The 17,874-nt window shown below is 42.6% G+C and overlaps 1 pseudogene; it reads left to right on the top strand.

Moving 5' to 3' along the window:
- The first annotated feature begins 12,100 nt into the window (after positions 1–12,100).
- LOC136507140 (L-type lectin-domain containing receptor kinase IX.1-like) overlaps positions 12,101–17,874 on the top strand; it is a 15,603-nt pseudogene continuing 9,829 nt past the window's right edge.

The raw sequence follows: 17,874 nt of genomic DNA, 5'->3' as shown, positions 1-17,874 counted from the left end.
TACCTACTAGAGATATCAATATACACAGAGAACCTGCACAAGAGCTGAAGCAACACAAATATCAAATGAAATGCGAATTGAGACACAAAATTTATTTTACCGAAGTTTGGACTCGTTCGGGTCCTACTCTCCGTTGAGGGGGCTACGAGCGACCCAGCAAAGGTCCGCCCTAGAGGGTACCACGAAGGTCACTCTAGCCAGAGTCTTTTCCAACTCCTTTTCCTCCTTCCACTAGATAATTCCAAGGCGGCGGAATCGACCGTTACAAACTTTCCGAGGCACACCAGAATCTCTCGGGTGCTCTCCGGCAACGCCTAACCGTCTAGGACCGAAGAGTCCAAGAGTAACAAATGCGAATCACGAGATTGACAATATGCACAAGTGCTCAAGTGGTTGGATTGCTCTCTTTTTGAATTTCACTCAACCCACAATTTGATTTGGCAAATTTGATCAAACACTCACTAAGAGAGGGTTGGGAGAGTTGGCAAGGCTCAAAAACGTGTGTGTGTGTCAGCAGAATCAGCAGCCTCCAAAGGTGGAGGCTTGGGGATATTTATAGCCCCCTTGAAAAACTAGCCGTTTTCTAGCCGTTGCCATAGCATACCGGACACGTCCGGTATTACTTACACTATGCCAACGGTAACTAAGTTACAGTGATGTTGTGAGGCGTCGGAACTCCCGATGAATGCCGGGACTTCCAACCGTCGGAACTCCCGACTCACGTCGGAACTCCCGACCCTCAGCAAATTTGAAAACCATGTAACTGAGTTAAAGTTAGTGAGGTGTCGGAACTCCCGACGCATGCCGGAACTCCCGACCGTCGGAACTCCCAACTTACGTCGGAACTCCCGACCCTCAAGACTTTTGAAAACTAGCCGTTAGCCTCTGGTCATCCATACTGGACACGTTCGGTATGAATACCGGACACGTCCGGTATGACCAGAACAGTGAACCCTCCAAGACAGTTAAAGTGCGAGACATCGGAACTCCTGACCATTGCCGGGACTCCCGGCCGTCGGAACTCCCGACTTACGTCGGAACCCCTGACGAACCAACCCGAGAACAATAATTTTACCACTGCTGGGTGAATACCGGACACGTCCGGTATTGCTAGACCAGCAAAAATAAAGTTAGCTCTTTTGTCGCTCAAATACTCAAAACTCACATGGGTTGGCTTGAGCACTTATGAAACATTATCTATCAACATGATGCATCCCTCTTAATAGTACGACATACCTATTAAACTCAAGATAAAAGGAAAAAATGAATTTATACCACTTGAGTTGATCTATTTTGAATTGATGCCGTCTCTTTCAATCTTCATCAAATAGGGGTGCTATCATGTTGATAATGATCTTTTCACTTGAGCATAGCCATCTTGAGCACGTGACTTGATTCCATTCATCAAATATGAATAACTCCAAAAATGTATCAAGTCACTTCCATCAAACACTCCAATAGTGATTTGATCCTCCACATAAACGTGGCCATCATAGCTTGATTAGTACCTCAACTAAATGCAAGTACTTCCTTCTTCACCCTAGCTAGGTTCTTCGGCCGCCAAGCCGTCGCTTGCCCTTCACCCTTGCTTAGTACCTCGATGCCTTTCCTTGCTATCTTGACCATCTCAAGCCATCAAGTCACATCTTATGTTGAATCATCCATTCATGTATTGTTATCTTTTTCATTTCAATTTAGCAAGCTTCAAATATGAGACCAATCCATATGCAATCCCTTATGTCTCATTAATTAATTCTTACAAGCTTGCTTTCACATAGAACATGGAAATCCCACAATAAATAAGCCTTTGCATGAATTCTATTTGCATTGTTGTCTTGTGCTTGAACTAGATTGTTTACACAATAACACATCATTTTGGCTTTCATTAAGTCCCTATGAGATAACCTATTATCTGTTCACACTTAGCAAACGGGTTAGTCCTTTAATCATGTTGTCATTCAATCATCGAAAACCCACTAAAGGGCTAGATGCACTTTCAAATTTTTATACCTATATTGGATTTTTCATTTATTTTCTTTTCTTTATCAGGCTAAATGTGGTATTTTTTAGTGCGTGAAAGATATGAATTGCTCTTAACTTTAATATGCAAACTTTAACTTTTATTTAGGTACCTATTTAACTTACTATTTTTCTCTACTTTTCATTGTAAAATTTAGCTATTTGCATATATATGGACTATTCATTTAGGTATTTAGTTTTTCCAATTCATTTGGGACCAAACTGTTAATGTCTTAAAGTTTGTATTTATAATTTTGTCTTTACTAAATGTGTTTTACATGTACTCTTTATTTGGATATTTTTCTTTCGAACCCGTTTAGGAATCAAATTTGTATTTCCACTCACTTTATCATTATGAAATATGAATTTGATATTTATAATTGTATTAGGTATGGACTCTTTTGTATGATTTAGAAACATTTTCTATGATTTAGAAACCATATAAAATATTTACCAGATTTTTTTAACTGAAAAGACAAAAGTGCCTTTAAAACCCCCCTTGAAACCATGATAGAGCGATAATTTGAATAATTTTGAGAATTCAAATCTATTTTTAGAGTTCAACGAGAAAATTTAGACTCTGGCGGATAGTTTGAGAGGTAAAATAGAGATGGACCGCGTTATAGCGCGACCCGTCGCACCACGGGGGGAGCGCGCAACCCCTCCATGCGCCCCGACATTGCTTGATCGGATTCGGACCAGCCGCAAGCAAGCTGAGGTAAAAGATTTATCTGCTGGCTGAGGTCCACCCGCTCCCGTACAATGATATGATCCCACTCCTGTCCATCCGCTGTTGCATGTGCCCGGCATTATTGATGCATGCTGACGTAAGCGAAAAAAGCAAAACATTTTTTATTGCTATAACTTTTAAATGATTTATCCATTTTTAATTCCGTCTACACCGATGTGTTCTACGTGACGAGACGAATAAAACTAGATCCACTTGCATATGTTCGAACAATTTTATTTCAATAGCAATTTATGTGTAATACGTGTAATATTAAAGTTGCTACTCCAGAAATATACAAGTTGTCACATAGTATACACAAGCTGGGGGCAAAAACATAAAAAAGAGTTACTACCAAGTAATACTAAAGTTGCTACTCCAAAAATATACTAAACTCGTTACATAGTATGCATAAGTCGGGGGGAACAAAAAATATCAAAGAAGTTACTACCACGTAATATTATACTTGTACAACTTTGGAGATAAATTATTAAGGTAAGCATTACATAAGCTTCCAATTGGGGGGCAAGTTATTATACAATTTGCTTATATCTGCTCATCCTTTCCGCTCGAACCCTGAGGGGCTACAACCTGAGGGGTAAATTATTAAAACAAGCATTGCATACGCTACCAACTAAGGGGGCAAGTTATACACAACATATTAAAAAAAGGAAGAAAACATGAATTGATGCCAACTAGTAGGCAGTTATTACAAAATCCAGCAAACATGACTTGCTGCAAAATGAAACTGAAATTAACAAAAAAATAGAACCAAAATTAACATACAAAAATAGAATTAAAATTGAAAAATAGAAAATAAAAACTAAAGTAGACAAAATGAAAAAAGACTGAAATTGATAAGCAATAAAAAACTGAAATTGACAAATAGAAACTAAAAACGAAAGAAGACCCCGTTCGCGTGCCCTTAAACCCGGCTTGATCCGCTTCTTTTTTCATCTGGAACAGTATTTTTCTCTCACAAATTCCTCCAGAATTCCTCCAAACCATCCAAATTCCTTAACAACCATACCAGCCGAACACCCCCAAAATGAAAAAAATACAAATAACACTGAAAGTAAAATTACGAAGACAAAACTGAAATTTGCAAAAAAATGAATTGACAAATAGACTATGAAAACTAAAGTAGACGCAATGAAAAAAATTCCAAAGAAAACTAAAACTAAAAGTACAATAAACTAGAATTGATAATGACAACAAATAATAAAAACTGAAATTGACAAATAAGTTGCTACACGCTTAATACAAGAGTTGCTACACGCTTAATACATAAGTTGCTACACGTTTGCTAGTATATATAATTTGTTGGAAGGTTAATATATAGGTTGCTACACGCTTAATACGTAAATAGTTGTTACATATATAACATAAATTGCCACTACATAAAAACTATTTTGAAACACATGCATCTAGTCTTATTTCATAGATCTCATCACAAGGGGCTCAATAGTACAAACCAGTGAAAAAAACTGAAACTAAAATTACCAGTGACTAAAAAAGAAATTAACAACCAGAAAACAAAACAAATAATTGAGAAAAAATGAAATAAGTTATTATATAACTAATAGGTAGGATTTATGAATGCATTCAAACTAAAAGGGTGACTAAGAATTGAAACTAAAAAATATTAAAAAAACATGACTGAAAACTGAAACTCAAAAAACTGAATAAAAAACTTGACTGAAAACTGAAACCGGGAGGCAAATTCTTTTGTGGCAACTTATGTATGCAATAGCTATACTTTTTTAACAACTTATACATTGTAGGTGAGGCAACTAATATGCAGGATTTATGAAGACATTCGAACCTTAAAAAAAGACTGAAAATGAAACAAAAAATAACTACCAATTACGGAAAACATTTGAATCATAAACTAAAACTGAAGCACAGAAATAAAAAAATGGCTAACCAGACCATGTACAGAAGAAAAACATGGCTACCAATTACGGAAAACTTATGCGGTTCTGAAACTACATCACATGCAGACCTAGTATGAAGAAGAAAGACCATAGGAATATGAAGCTACCAAACACAGTTCCAAATTAAAGACTTGTGCGTACTATCCATGGATTTGGCAAGTTTAGCTGGCCTTGGTAGATCACTAAAAAGTAATCAAATCGGCATCTTTATGCAACTTGCCACAAAAAAGATAACTTGTCACAACAAGATTACTGAATTAAATTTAATTTTTAAGTAACTTGCCACACAAGGATAATCTAATTTGCTAGAAAATATTGGATACACTCTGTACAATCTCCTACAACTAAAAAGACTAAAAGTAAGACTATTTTTTTGTGCGACTTTTTTTTTGGGATCACTCCTCCCTTCCGGCCATGCGATACCCCGCGCGATAGAAAAAGAAACTACCATCCCTACGATTGCCGCCTGCTTTGAAGAAAACAAATCAATCACCTGAGGCCACATGCATGGAAGAAAACAATAATCATGCATGGAAAGAAACAATTGGCAAAGATCAAGCAAGACTCCTCCCTTCCGGCCATGCGATACCCCGCGCGATAGAAAAAGAAACTGCCATCCCTGCGATCCCCGCCTGCTTCGAAGGAAACAAATCGATCACCTGAGGCCACATGCATGGAAGGAAACAATAATCATGCATGGAAGGAAACAATTGGCAAAGATCAAGCAAGACGACTCAATGAGGTTGGCCCTTAATTTTAGTGTTTCCAGTATGCAGACCAGAAATTAAAAAGTGGTTGCTCCTCGAGAACATCAGTGGTGCCAAATAAAAGATGTGTAGGTTATATATGGTGAGACTGGTGAACCTTTTGCAATTTCCTAAACGAATATTCCCACCATTCGTATATAGGTCCATTCCCCTGCGTTTCTTCGTGCTCCAATTAGCATATAATATGAAAGTATTGTTGTGTTCATCACGACTTCCAGTTGACTACTCCCATTAGCATATACTTCCTCTGCCCCAAAATATAAGTCGTTATGGGATGTGTGCAGGTCAAACTTTCTCAACTTTGACTAGGTTTATAAAAAATACATGCAACATTTATATCTCTAAACAAGTTTATTATAAAAATATATTCAATGGTCTATGTAATGATACTAATTATGTATTATAAATATTAATATTCTTTTATATATAATTGGTCGAAGTTAAAAAAAGTTGACTTCTCGGGAAGCGAGAATGAATGCTATTTTGGGACAGAGGGAGTATATGAAAGCAGTGTTGAAAATATTTTAACAATCAAGTTCATCTCTGTCTGATTGGTAAGCTTAGACATCATAATGACATAATTTTTTTTGACTCTAATGGACACCCTCATGGATCAGTGCAAAGCATCCCAATCCTACATCATACACAAATGACAACCTTAAAGTTATGATATTTTCAAAGGTTGAACAATAAAGACATCTTAGATGTTCTGGTATTAGAGTATATACGTGCAGAGACATAGGCATGGTGGTGCAAGTGAGCAGCCAGCAGGAGTCGAGAGTTAGGGGGTGTTTGGATCCCAGGACTAAACTTTAGTCCCTGTCACATTGAATTTTTATATATCAATTAGGAGGACTAAACATGAGCTAATTATAAAACTAATTACATAAGTTGTGGCTAATTCGCTTGTCAGCGCAGTGTACAGGATGGTATGGAGATGTGGAATTTATTCGTGGATTTGTTGGCGCACGAACGAAATGGATATCGGAAATCTCTTCCTGCCGGTATAAAAAATGATCTTAGCCGCATCACGGAAAGATCTACACAGTAGAGTTTGTGAGCCTGCGACGCCATGCTCTCTGTGACTATGTAAATTTCACGAACTTAGCTTTTTGGATTAAATGTCACTTTAACATCGGTCATATACTTTTACAGTATTGTTATCTTATCGTGCGATCTGTGTGTTTTTAGTACAAAAGTTTAGCTGTCCCGTAGCAACGTACGAGCATGAACCTATTTATATATATACTCGAACCTGTATGTACATGATTATATGGAGATATAGTGGAACTTATTCATGGTTTTATTGGCGCATGAAAGAAATGGATATCGTAGAATTCTTTCTGCCGATATAAAATATTATCTTAGCCGTATCACGAAAAAGTCTATACAGTAGAGTTTGTGAGCCTGCGACGTCGCGCTCTCCGTGACTGTGTTAATTTCACGAACTTTGCTTTTTGAATTAAATATCACTTTGACGTCGGTATTTAATTTAACAATATTGTTATCTTATCGTACGATCCGTGTGTTTTTAGTACAAAAAATTTAGTTGTCCCATAGCAACGCACGGGCACGCTACCTAGTATATAAAAAAGGAACCTAGGGGATTGCATAATCATCATCAATTTGTTAATCAATACAGATCCTAAACTGAAATCCCACAAGTTAACACCACTAGGACCAGACCAGGGTTGACCAATGACCGAGGATTACGACGCCCATAGACGAATACAGAAAACATCGTAGTTTCCTCCTGCAAGGGGAATAAGCCTGTGAAGACGTAGAAGGAACATCACCAAAAAGCAAAAAGGGTTAGTGCGGAGATGAACTGAATCACCGGATGAGAGAAAAAATAAATCGCAAACACGAATGGAACAACGACGGCGAGGAGTAGGAAGAGGGGATCACCATGTCGTGAAGCCGGGACGCCGCCGCTGTAGAGAGCGGTGACCGGCGTGGTGAAGTGGAGCTCCCCGCGGTCATGCACATGGGGCTAGGGTTTGGCCGCGCGGTTGTTTCTCCCCCTCCATATTCGCACCTGCCGCCACCACCGTTCGCCATCTCTACTTCCGACAGCGACGGATTGGGTGCCGACTGAATAGGAAAGAAATGACGATTTGGAATTTGGGTGCGTTGGAAGAGGGACTTCGGGGGAGACGAAGGCCACTATTGGGCCAGCCCGTCGCGGAGGGGTGTCACGCGCACAGCACGTAGCGTGGCTGGTCGCCAAATAGAGATTGCGAAAATAGACTCTTTTTTTTCTGGAGATCTTCCGACGACCATTGGGCCATTCAGGCCCACAGGCCACAACCATTTGTTCATAAGGCCCATTCATCCCATGACGTCACTAATCTCCTCCCCTCCTCAACATGGATGCGAATGCCACCGACGATTCTGCCCCGCCGGCCAGGTGAGAGATGAGCCTCACGGCGGCCTTCCGAGCCGCCAAAAATCCCGCGCCCTCTTCCCCCAAAGTGCAGCGAGCCTTCCGCCGCCTCCTCGGCCCCGGCGTCCGGGGATCCGCCGCCGGGGGCCTCGAAGAGTACTAAGGCGCCGCCGCCGCCGTGGTGCGTGTACCATATAGCCTCCTCCCGGGCCCCCCCGCACCTACGTCGGCGTCACCACTGACTTCTCTCGCCGGTGATTCCTCGCCCTGCCCTGCCTGCCTCCCCGTTCCTTTCCCCCCTCCCTGTTTCTCCATTTAATTGCTTGTCTCGGATAGTCGTCGAATAGTTGCAGCGGGCATGTTCGTGTAGTGTTAGCATTTGGGGAAGCAGCCGTTTGGAGTTGTGTGAGTGGAACCACAAGAAATTGACCCCATCCGATTGTGATTGTTGTACCAACAATGTGGCTCGATCTTGCCAGGACTGAAATTCGACTGCTTTTGCTTCATCCTAGTACTGCTTGCTTAGCGTTCCTATGCCGAGAGTTGGAGAACAAAAGGAAGCTCTAGAAAGTGCTCAGCTCTTTTGTTGAAGATATTAAGATGTCCAGGGTTCGTTCTAATTAAGCAAAGATTTAGACATGTGAAGTTGCAATACACAATTCTAATCATGCTGTAATGTGCTTGTCTTTCTGCTTAGCTTCACCATCGTCGTTTTCATGAAGTTGCTTCAATGCGAGCATTTGATAAATGCATACTTGGTGCACCAGTGGTGTTTGTCAACCTAGTGGTTCGTCACAGAATAGCATTGAGTTGTGTTGAAATTGTCTGAGTTGCCTTGCTCTGGTTGTAGGATACACATGCTTGAAAATGCAAATTTTATTCACTTATTTTTGGTAGGTATATGTTATTATGTTAATAACAGATAGCAGTTTAAGGAAGCATACTGTTAAAAGTGAATGAAGACCTGTAGTATTAGTCATACACATAGATGTTGTATTTGTGTGTTAGTGAAAGGAGCCCTTTTTTTATATATAGGTTGCGGCAACACAATGGTGAGTTAAAAGGTGGTGCAAAAGCTGCCTCTGCTGGAAGGCCTTGGCATCTCGCATGCCTTGTTGAAGGCTTTGCCAACATAAGTGAAGGTTAGTTATCTGTTTTCTGGCTTACTGCTTCGCACTTTGGATGGGACTTTAATAGATTAGAACAGTTACTTGTCAGGCTCTAGGTTGTGCGCACAACTTCCCTAGCTATTTAGCATGGGATTACTAAAGTTGTATTGGGAAGTTGGAGCATGCTGGGACTATTCTATATGTTTGTTCAGGCTCTCAGTTAATGCACTATGTTTACCTTACCATACTAACAGCGCAGAAACCTGCCTCTCCTGTGTCCTGACGGATAATTGAGAAGGTCATCTATCTTTTCTAGGCAGTTAATCCTTTGGTACGTAGCATTCAACTTTTTACTTCCTTCATTTTCACACATAAAAATGTTAGTACCATCAACAAGTTGGAGTGTCTCAATCAATTCATAAATGCTTCTTAATGTAATGTTCAGCTTATTGTACTTACTAGCATCTGCAATTTCTTGATCAGAAATGAAATGGTCATCTGCTACTTGAGTTTGAACTAATACATAAGATATCTTATTTATCCAATTATCCTTTTGCACCCTGTACGTCGATGCTTTGAGCTGAAACCATGGAAGAAATATGGCTGTATATGTACTGGTTATCTACTGATACAGTGACAGGGATTCAGTATAGTCATTCTGGTTGTCTGGAAACCCACCGTGTTGAGATAGCTGCTGGGGATGGGAGCAGCTAAGAGATTCATTTTTTTCGCGCTAAGCAAGCTGAGGAGCTAATAACGCCATTTAGCCGGTGATAGCCACTAAACCAGCCTTTAGTTAGCGCAGCTAAAGCGCAAAACCTAGCCCAAGAAGTAAACCGGCCCAACTAGCCCAACACCAGTACGTAACCCTAGCTCAGCAGTCACTATCTCTCCAGTATCCAGCGCTCGCTCTCCAGCTCTACAGAAAAGAGGAGGAGGAGGCGGCTGTGCCCTTCGGCTGAGGCGGCTTCGAGCGGAGCGACCGGCGGCGGCGGCGGCGGCGGCTGTGCCCATCGGCGGCCGCGTCGCAGAGGCGACTGGCGGAGGCTGCTGCTTCGAGCAGAGCGACTGACCGGCGGTGGTGGCGGCTTTCGATGGAGGCATCTGAGCAGCGGCGCGGAGGCTGAGCGTTGAAGCACTGAAGCAGCTGAGCGTTGAAGCACTGAAGCAGCAGCACCAACGGCGACGCCATGGCACAACGATCTGGCAAGCTTCTTCTCTGCTCGGTGCTCACACCTCCTCTCTTTTTTTGCTTGTATGTCGTAGATCGTACTATATGTGAACAAGTTGTCAATATTTGTTACCTGATATCTCTCTTATGAACGGGTTATGAATCAATTAGTAATGGTTATCAAGTTATGCCAACGATCTTGTGTGTGTTTTCTTTTTCTTTTCTTTTTCTTTTTTCTTGTAAAAACAGCTAAATGGCTTAGCTGCAGCTATCTCCGACTATAGCTGCACTTTCAGCAGTTAAGAGGCTTAGCTGGAGATTTAAAACACTGCTTGAGATTGGTGCCCAACTTGCTTTCTGACAGGAGAGCCTTTGCAAAACCGAATGGGATTTGTTTTAGTTCATTGACCGTTGCATAGCTGGCAGTTTCGATTGTTCTCAAGGCTATTGGCATCAGGACATATACATGTGAAAAACTTTACATCCGTGGTCAATATTTTACCAGGAATTATAATAAGATCCATGGTGATTTTGTTTGTCTTGCATCTCTGGTTGCAGCCTCCCTAGCTGCAGCAAACTAATGTTTGTGGATGGCTTCAAGCAGGAAAACATTGGTGACATTTCTTTTGGATAAATATAAACTTTATGTCGCTGTGTGTCACCATCTAAAAACATAAAATCCGAATCCGCCTCGGATCTGTGGAAAATGAAATTTTCTTAGCTTTTTACCTAGACCGTGGGAATTGGCAAGTCCTCGACAAGTGGCCAGAACTAACTTATCCGTGGAAAATGAAGTTATCTTCTCGTGATTCTCAAAAAACAAAGTTATCTTCACGTGAATACGTCCCCCAAATACTTGTCAGATACGTACCTAGACCGTATCTATGAATTTAGGCACGTATTGGATCGAATACTCGTATCAGTTACGTTTGGGCTAGATTGGTTACGGCCCAAGTAGAAAGAACAGCCCACTCTCACTGCCCCGTGCATCCCTCGTTCCCTCTCCGTCCCTCTTTTGTTGCCCCCTAGAGCCGGTGGCCGGCGGCGAGGTGGCGAGCTCCAGCCTCCATCTCCGGCGAGAATCAGACCACATGGACCCCGACACTGCTCCGTTCAGCATCAGCATTCGGCCCCTCAGGCGGCTCCCTTGCTCCGCGAATCCAAATCGAGTCCCTCGCACCCGTTGAGCGCCAGTACAGACTCTGGCAAGAATCCCTCGGCACCGAGGCCTGCAAGCTCAAGTAAGCTCCTCTCATCGCCGTGTCTTTCCCCTCCCGTACTCCAGTACTGGATGTCTGGGTTTAGAAGAAGACATAAAAAAGGAGTTGAATAGGGATTATGACAATAGATTACATCTTCTTGTTGCCAATTTTGCAAAGTCATTGTTTAGAATGGTAAAGTTCTGAAGCCCGCTTTTTGAAATGACAAATAGTTAATTTCTCTAGAAAAATCAGTACGATTTATAATTCCTGGTGTCAATCCTTTTTTTCTTAACGTGTATCCGCTTGTCAGAACGTATTGTATCGTATCCGATACTCGTATCGTATCTGTATCCGTATCTAGGCGCATAGCGTACCACGCACGCCGAAGCAGTGTCATTGATAGGGCTGTTTCTTTCTTTTGCTGGAGGACTGCTTTATGGTCAAGTCTATTTGCTTAGCTCAGCTGCCTAAGGCATTGTCACTGGTAGGGCTGTTTCTGTCCTCTCTAGGATGCTTTGTTCAAGTCTTTTTTGCTTTCTCGCTGTCTGGGCCAGTGAGTGTCACTAGCTAGGAAGAATCTTCGCAGGAAACCACCCCAAAAATCGGCTCGCCATTACTCTCGATCGTATAATGATAGTGTGAGTACTCCGTAGTTGGTATATACTCTTACGCGTTCAAACATATATATATATATATATATATATATATATATATATATATATATATATATATATATATATATATATATATATATATGTGATCATCTTTCTTCCCAACACACATCACATAACCATGGGCGCAGTGACAGTGAGCTCTCGTCCCCCCTTCCTCGTCTTGTCCTCGTACCTCTACTACTGCTTCTTGATGGCCGCCGCCATCCATGTCCCTCGCGTTGGCTCCCTGTCCTTCAACCTCAGCTTCTCCCAACCCCAAAGCCCTGGTCTGTCTCAGCTGATAAACTGCACCGGCGACGCCATGCTCACTCAAGATACACTTGAGCTGACACGTAAGTATGTTTTAAATCTCCCGCTATAGCTGCCGCTATAGCCTTTTAAGGCAGAGTGCCGCTATTTGTGTTCATGTACAATTTAGCCGCTATATCCCGCTATAGCCCAATTTAGCCCCGCTATTAGCCGATTTAGAGGTATACCGCTAAACACCTTAGTCCGCTACTTAAAACTATGCAGGTAACAGGTTAGACCAGAGCAGCGAAGTCAGCGTCGGCCGAGCCAAGTACACGAAGCCAGTGCCGCTGTGGGATGGAGCCACCAGCGAGACGGCCAGCTTCACTACCACCTTCTCCTTCCGGATCATTCTGGACCCGAGGACGTATCCTGGTGATGGGATGGCTTTCTTCCTCGGGCATTTTGCGTCAGATATCCCGAGCAACAGCACAGGGGGCAGCTTGGGCCTCCTCACGCACAACACCAACGGCACCGGCGACGGCACCATCGTCGCCGTCGAGTTCGACACCCATCTGAATACGGAAAACGCTGATATCAGCGACAGCCATGTGGCCATCGACGTCAACTCCGTCAACTCCACGGCAACCAAGGACACTACCTCGCCGACCAAGAACCTCACGTCCTCCGTGATGACGGCAACCGTGAGGTACGTCAACGTCACCAAGTTGCTCGCCGTCCAACTCGTCATCAACGGCACATCGTACAACGTCAACACGACCGTTGATCTGAGGAGCTACCTGCCAGAGCGTGTCGCCGTGGGATTCTCAGCGGCGACGGGCTACGCTGGCGAGCTGAACCAGATACTGTCATGGTCATTCACATCCACTCTGCAGGAACCATCGGCACCGCCGCCGGTTCTGACGCCTGACAACATCCAGAATTCCAAGAAGAGATCAGTAGGAACCGTGATAGTCGCCGTGCTAGTGCCTCTGCTATTTCTATTGGTGTGTGCAGCCGTGCTGGTATGGCAGCATAAACGCTAGAGAAGAAGATCGTCGGGAGGAAGAGGAATGCCACCATCAAATGGAACCAGCGACGACGACAACGATTACCAAGAACAAGACGACAGCAGCAGGGCCGAGCTCGAGAGAGGAGTGGCTGCCAGCGGCCCCCGTCGGTATGCGTACCGCGACCTGGCCGCCGCCACCGACAACTTCGCCGAGGATGGCAAGCTCGGTCGTGGAGGCTTCGGGAGCGTCTACCGGGGCAAGCTTGCCGTCTCTGGTGAATAGCGCCCAGTGGCCATCAAGATGTTCTCGTCGGAGTCGTCGGCGCAGGGGAGGAAGGAAGTTCGAGGCGGAGGTGAGGATCATCAGCCGCCTGAAGCATCGCAATCTCGTGCAGTTCCTGGGCTGGTTCGACAGTCGTCGCAATGGCCTCCTGCTTGTCTACGAGCTGGTGGCCAAAGGCAGCCTCGACAGGCATCTCCACAGCAGCGACAGCGAGAGCTTTCTGACGTGGCCAGAAAGGTAAATAAACCATGTAATCATCCAAGTAGTTAATTATCATGCATAGACTAGTAATAATAAACGACATATAAAGTGTTAGAAAAGGTTATCAAATTAAAGTTGTTTATATTTGCTCCTCTAATTTGTCCACATTTATATAGATATAGTACATCCTTCTTTAATTTTGTCCTGTTGTAATAATTTCTTGTTACCAAAATTACTCTATATTTTTTTATCCATATTTGTAGTTTGTTCCCTTATCACATCTTCATGTTTATTTATTATGTGTTTAGTTGAAATTTTAGCTCAAACTATGTGTTTGACGTCAAATATATATGCATAAAATGATGCCACGCATAATGCATGTGTGTCTTGAGTTAGTTTTTTAAATATGAATGATGGTAGAAATTTATAATTTAGAAGCACACATATAAATACTTTGGAATATTTTTGTAAAAATGGCAGATAATTTAGATGCAAATATGGACGGTTAATTTATGCTAATTTTGAGGCTTCTTTAATTAGTTTTCATCATGTTGTTGTCAAGATTACTTTAGGTTATTTTTAATAATGATGACTGAGGTGGCTATTTTGGATATAAATTTGAGAGTTACTTCAAATTATATTTGTAATGGTATATGTGGCTAACTTAAATGAAGGTTGGAGAGTTAGCAGTGGTGGGTGATTGTGATTGTGATTGTAGTCTGTTGTGAATAGGTCCCACTAGTAGAGAACAGACCTTTGATCCTCGGCCAAAATGGGCTCTAGTCCCGGAATTTTTTGCCCCCGGGACTAGAAATACCTTTAGTCCCGGTTGGTGGCTCCAACCGGGACTAAAGGTCCCTGCCCAACGGCTACTGCGCCAGACAGAGGTTGCAGGGACCTTTAGTCCTGGTTGGAGCTACCAACCGGGACTAAAGGTATACTTTTACTCCCGGTTGGTGGCTCCAACCGGGAGTAAAGGTCTACTCCCGGGCCGTGGCTGCGCCCGGGGTTGGAAAGTTACCTTTAGTCCCGGTTGGATCTATCAACCGGGACTAAATGTTCTCCCTTTATAAATCGGCCGTCTCCTCCTTCCTCCCCGAACCCGAGCTCAGCACATTTTGAAGCTCACTGCAGTAGTGTTCTTGCTTCCTCCCTCCTTCCATTGTTCCTCCATCCATTCTTCGATTCCTCCGTTGATTCTTCAGTTGTAAAGGTTATCAATCTCATACTCTCATTTTTTACCATTTTCTTATGCCATTTTATTCACTATATATATTTATGGTTCTTTATTGTGGTTTTTTTTTCATTTGTAAGCAATTTGAGCTCAAAATCACTTTAAGCTTGCATATTTACATGAAAGAAGGTTAAAGTATATATAAATATAAAGTTAGAAAATAGTTAGAAAATTATAGCAAATCCTTACTAGTTGAACTTGCGGACCGTGTTCAGGTCGGCGAGGATGTTCTCTGCCGAGCGGTAACGGACGTTAAGGAGGAGCTTTGATTCTACGAGGGAGAGCGATAACGGTCGTGGAAGACCGTGTTCCCTTCCTCGTAGAATCGGAGCTCTTCCTTGACCAAGTACGGTGCCGTCCGGTGGAGAAATCCTCGCCGAGCTGATCACGTAAGCAAGGTCAACTAGTACGGATGGTTATTTATTCACATATCCCGATATCGTCGTAGTAGTCTGTCAATCACCGTACCTAAACGTAGTATATATAAATAAAAACTTAGAAAATAGTTAGAAAATTATAGAAAATCCGTACTAGTTGAACTTGCGGACCGTGTTCAGCTCGGCAAGCATGTTCTCTGTCGAGCGGTAACGGACATCAAGGAGGAGCTTTGATTCTACGAGGGAGAGCGACAACGGTCGTGGGAGACCGTGTTCCCTTCCTCATAGAATCGGAGCTCTTCCTTGACCAAGTACGGTGCTGTCCGGTGGAGAAATGCTCGCCGAGATGATCACGTAAGCAAGGTCAACTAGTACGGATGGTTATTTATTCACACGTCCCGATATCGTCGTAGTAGTCTGTTATGTGTGTACATTCCCATTCTTCTGTTAATTTGCGGAAATATCATATGAATTACTTACCTGCCGCAGTAAAAGACGAGAACACAATGACCATTAAAAATATCATTGTTTAGAGATCTAGATAATTTTATAGTTTGTTAATTTTATTTGTTTATAAAAGAAGAAATTTATAGTGTATTAAAAAATGAGTATAGAGAGTAGATGGCAACTGCTTCCGGGTCCTCGGCCTCTCATGGGTTTCCAAAGCGACTTAGGCCGGGCCTTCCTCTCATTCCATGCGGCAAGTGTCGTGATGAGACGAAGATTGTGATGGAGTACCGAGTGAAGAAGGAGGGTCCCAACAAGGATCGTATCTTCTACAAGTGTCCGGATCGCAATGTGAGTTATTTTATCGTATTTAATGATTATGGTTAATTTATACCTATTTTCATGATGGTTGTGATTAAAGTTCTAATTTTTTGTTTTAATTTCAGTGGGATGGCAGTGGACGATGTTCAGGCTTCTACTGGGAGGAAGAGTATGTTGAACTCGTGCAAAAATATCTTGCACAACAGGCAGATACGGCGGCTAATGAGGCAGTGATCCAGCCGAAGAAGCCCAAAGATGTTGCACAATCGGGGGATCTGTCTGTTTTAGTTGAGATTGGTCGCGAAATCCTTGTGCTCCTGAAATGTATTTTAGCTTTAGTTCTTTTAGTGGTAGTTGGGATTATCTACATTGTAGCGATGCTTTCATAAATTTGTATCTTTTGTGGTGGCACGTATGTTGTATAAATAATTAATTATGATCTAGGTTTTAATATGATATTTATGTCATGTAATGCAGATGAGCCGTCATTGGATGTATAATGCTGATCGCCGCTCACAAGAGTTCATTGACGGCGTGCATTCTTTATTACGTGCGGCCGAGACAAACAAACGCGACGGTTTCATGTGCTGCCCATGTGCCATATGTAAGAATACGGTGGAATATCCTTGCTCAAGGACTCTTCATTCACACTTGTTCAAGTCGGGTTTCATGCCAAACTATATTTGTTGGACAAAGCACGGAGAAACCGGTGTTGTAATGGAAGAAGATGAAGAAGAACAATGGGACGACAATGATATTATTCCTGATGGTGCGTGCTTCAATGATACTACAATGGGAGAAGCTGAAGAAGAGGTAGCCGCAGAAGATGAGCTGGCTGATGATCTTTGTCAGGTCATTCGTGATGCACAAAGAGAATGTGAAAGTGAAAAGGAGAAGATCAAGTTCGAGCGGATGCTAGAAGATCACAAGAAATTGTTGTACCCAACTTGTGATGCAGGGCAGAAAAAGTTGGGAACCACACTAGAATTGCTGCAATGGAAGGCAAAGAATGGTGTATCTGACAAGGGATTTAGAGAGTTACTAAAAATCCAAAAGAAGATGCTTCCGAAGTACAATGAATTGCCCGCCACTACCTACGAAGCAAAACAAGTTGTCTGTCCTATGGGGCTAGAAATAGAGAAGATACATGCATGTCCTAATGACTGCATCCTATACCGTGGCAAAGAGTACGAGAAATTGGATGCATGCCCGGTATGCCATGCGTCGCGGTATAAGATCAGGCGAGATGACCCTGGTGATGTTGAGGGCGAACGTCCGCGTAAGAAAATCCCTGCCAAGGTTATGTGGTATGCTCCTATAATACCACGCTTGAAACGTCTGTTCAGAAATAAAGAACATGCAAAATTGTTACGATGGCACAAAGAAGACCGTAAGGTAGACAATATGTTGAGACACCCTGCTGATGGGTCCCAGTGGAGAGCAATCGACAGAGAATTCCCGGAGTTTGCAAATGACGCAAGAAACTTAAGGTTTGCTTTAAGTACAGATGGTATCAATCCTTTTGGAGAGCAGAACAGTAGTCATAGCACTTGGCCTGTTACTCTAAGTATCTACAACATTCCTCCTTGGTTATGCATGAAGCGGAAGTTCATTATGATGCCTGTGCTCATCCAAGGCCCGAAGCAACCTGGCAATGACATCGATGTGTACCTGAGACCACTTATTGATGAACTTCTCATTTTGTGGAATAAAGAAGGTGTACGTGTGTGGGATGAGTACAAACAGGAACACTTTGATCTGCGAGCATTGTGTTCGTAA

This window comes from Miscanthus floridulus, chromosome 15 (genome assembly GCF_019320115.1).
Source record: "Miscanthus floridulus cultivar M001 chromosome 15, ASM1932011v1, whole genome shotgun sequence".
Taxonomy (NCBI): domain Eukaryota; kingdom Viridiplantae; phylum Streptophyta; class Magnoliopsida; order Poales; family Poaceae; genus Miscanthus; species Miscanthus floridulus.
This window is presented reverse-complemented; position numbering and strand designations above follow the sequence as displayed.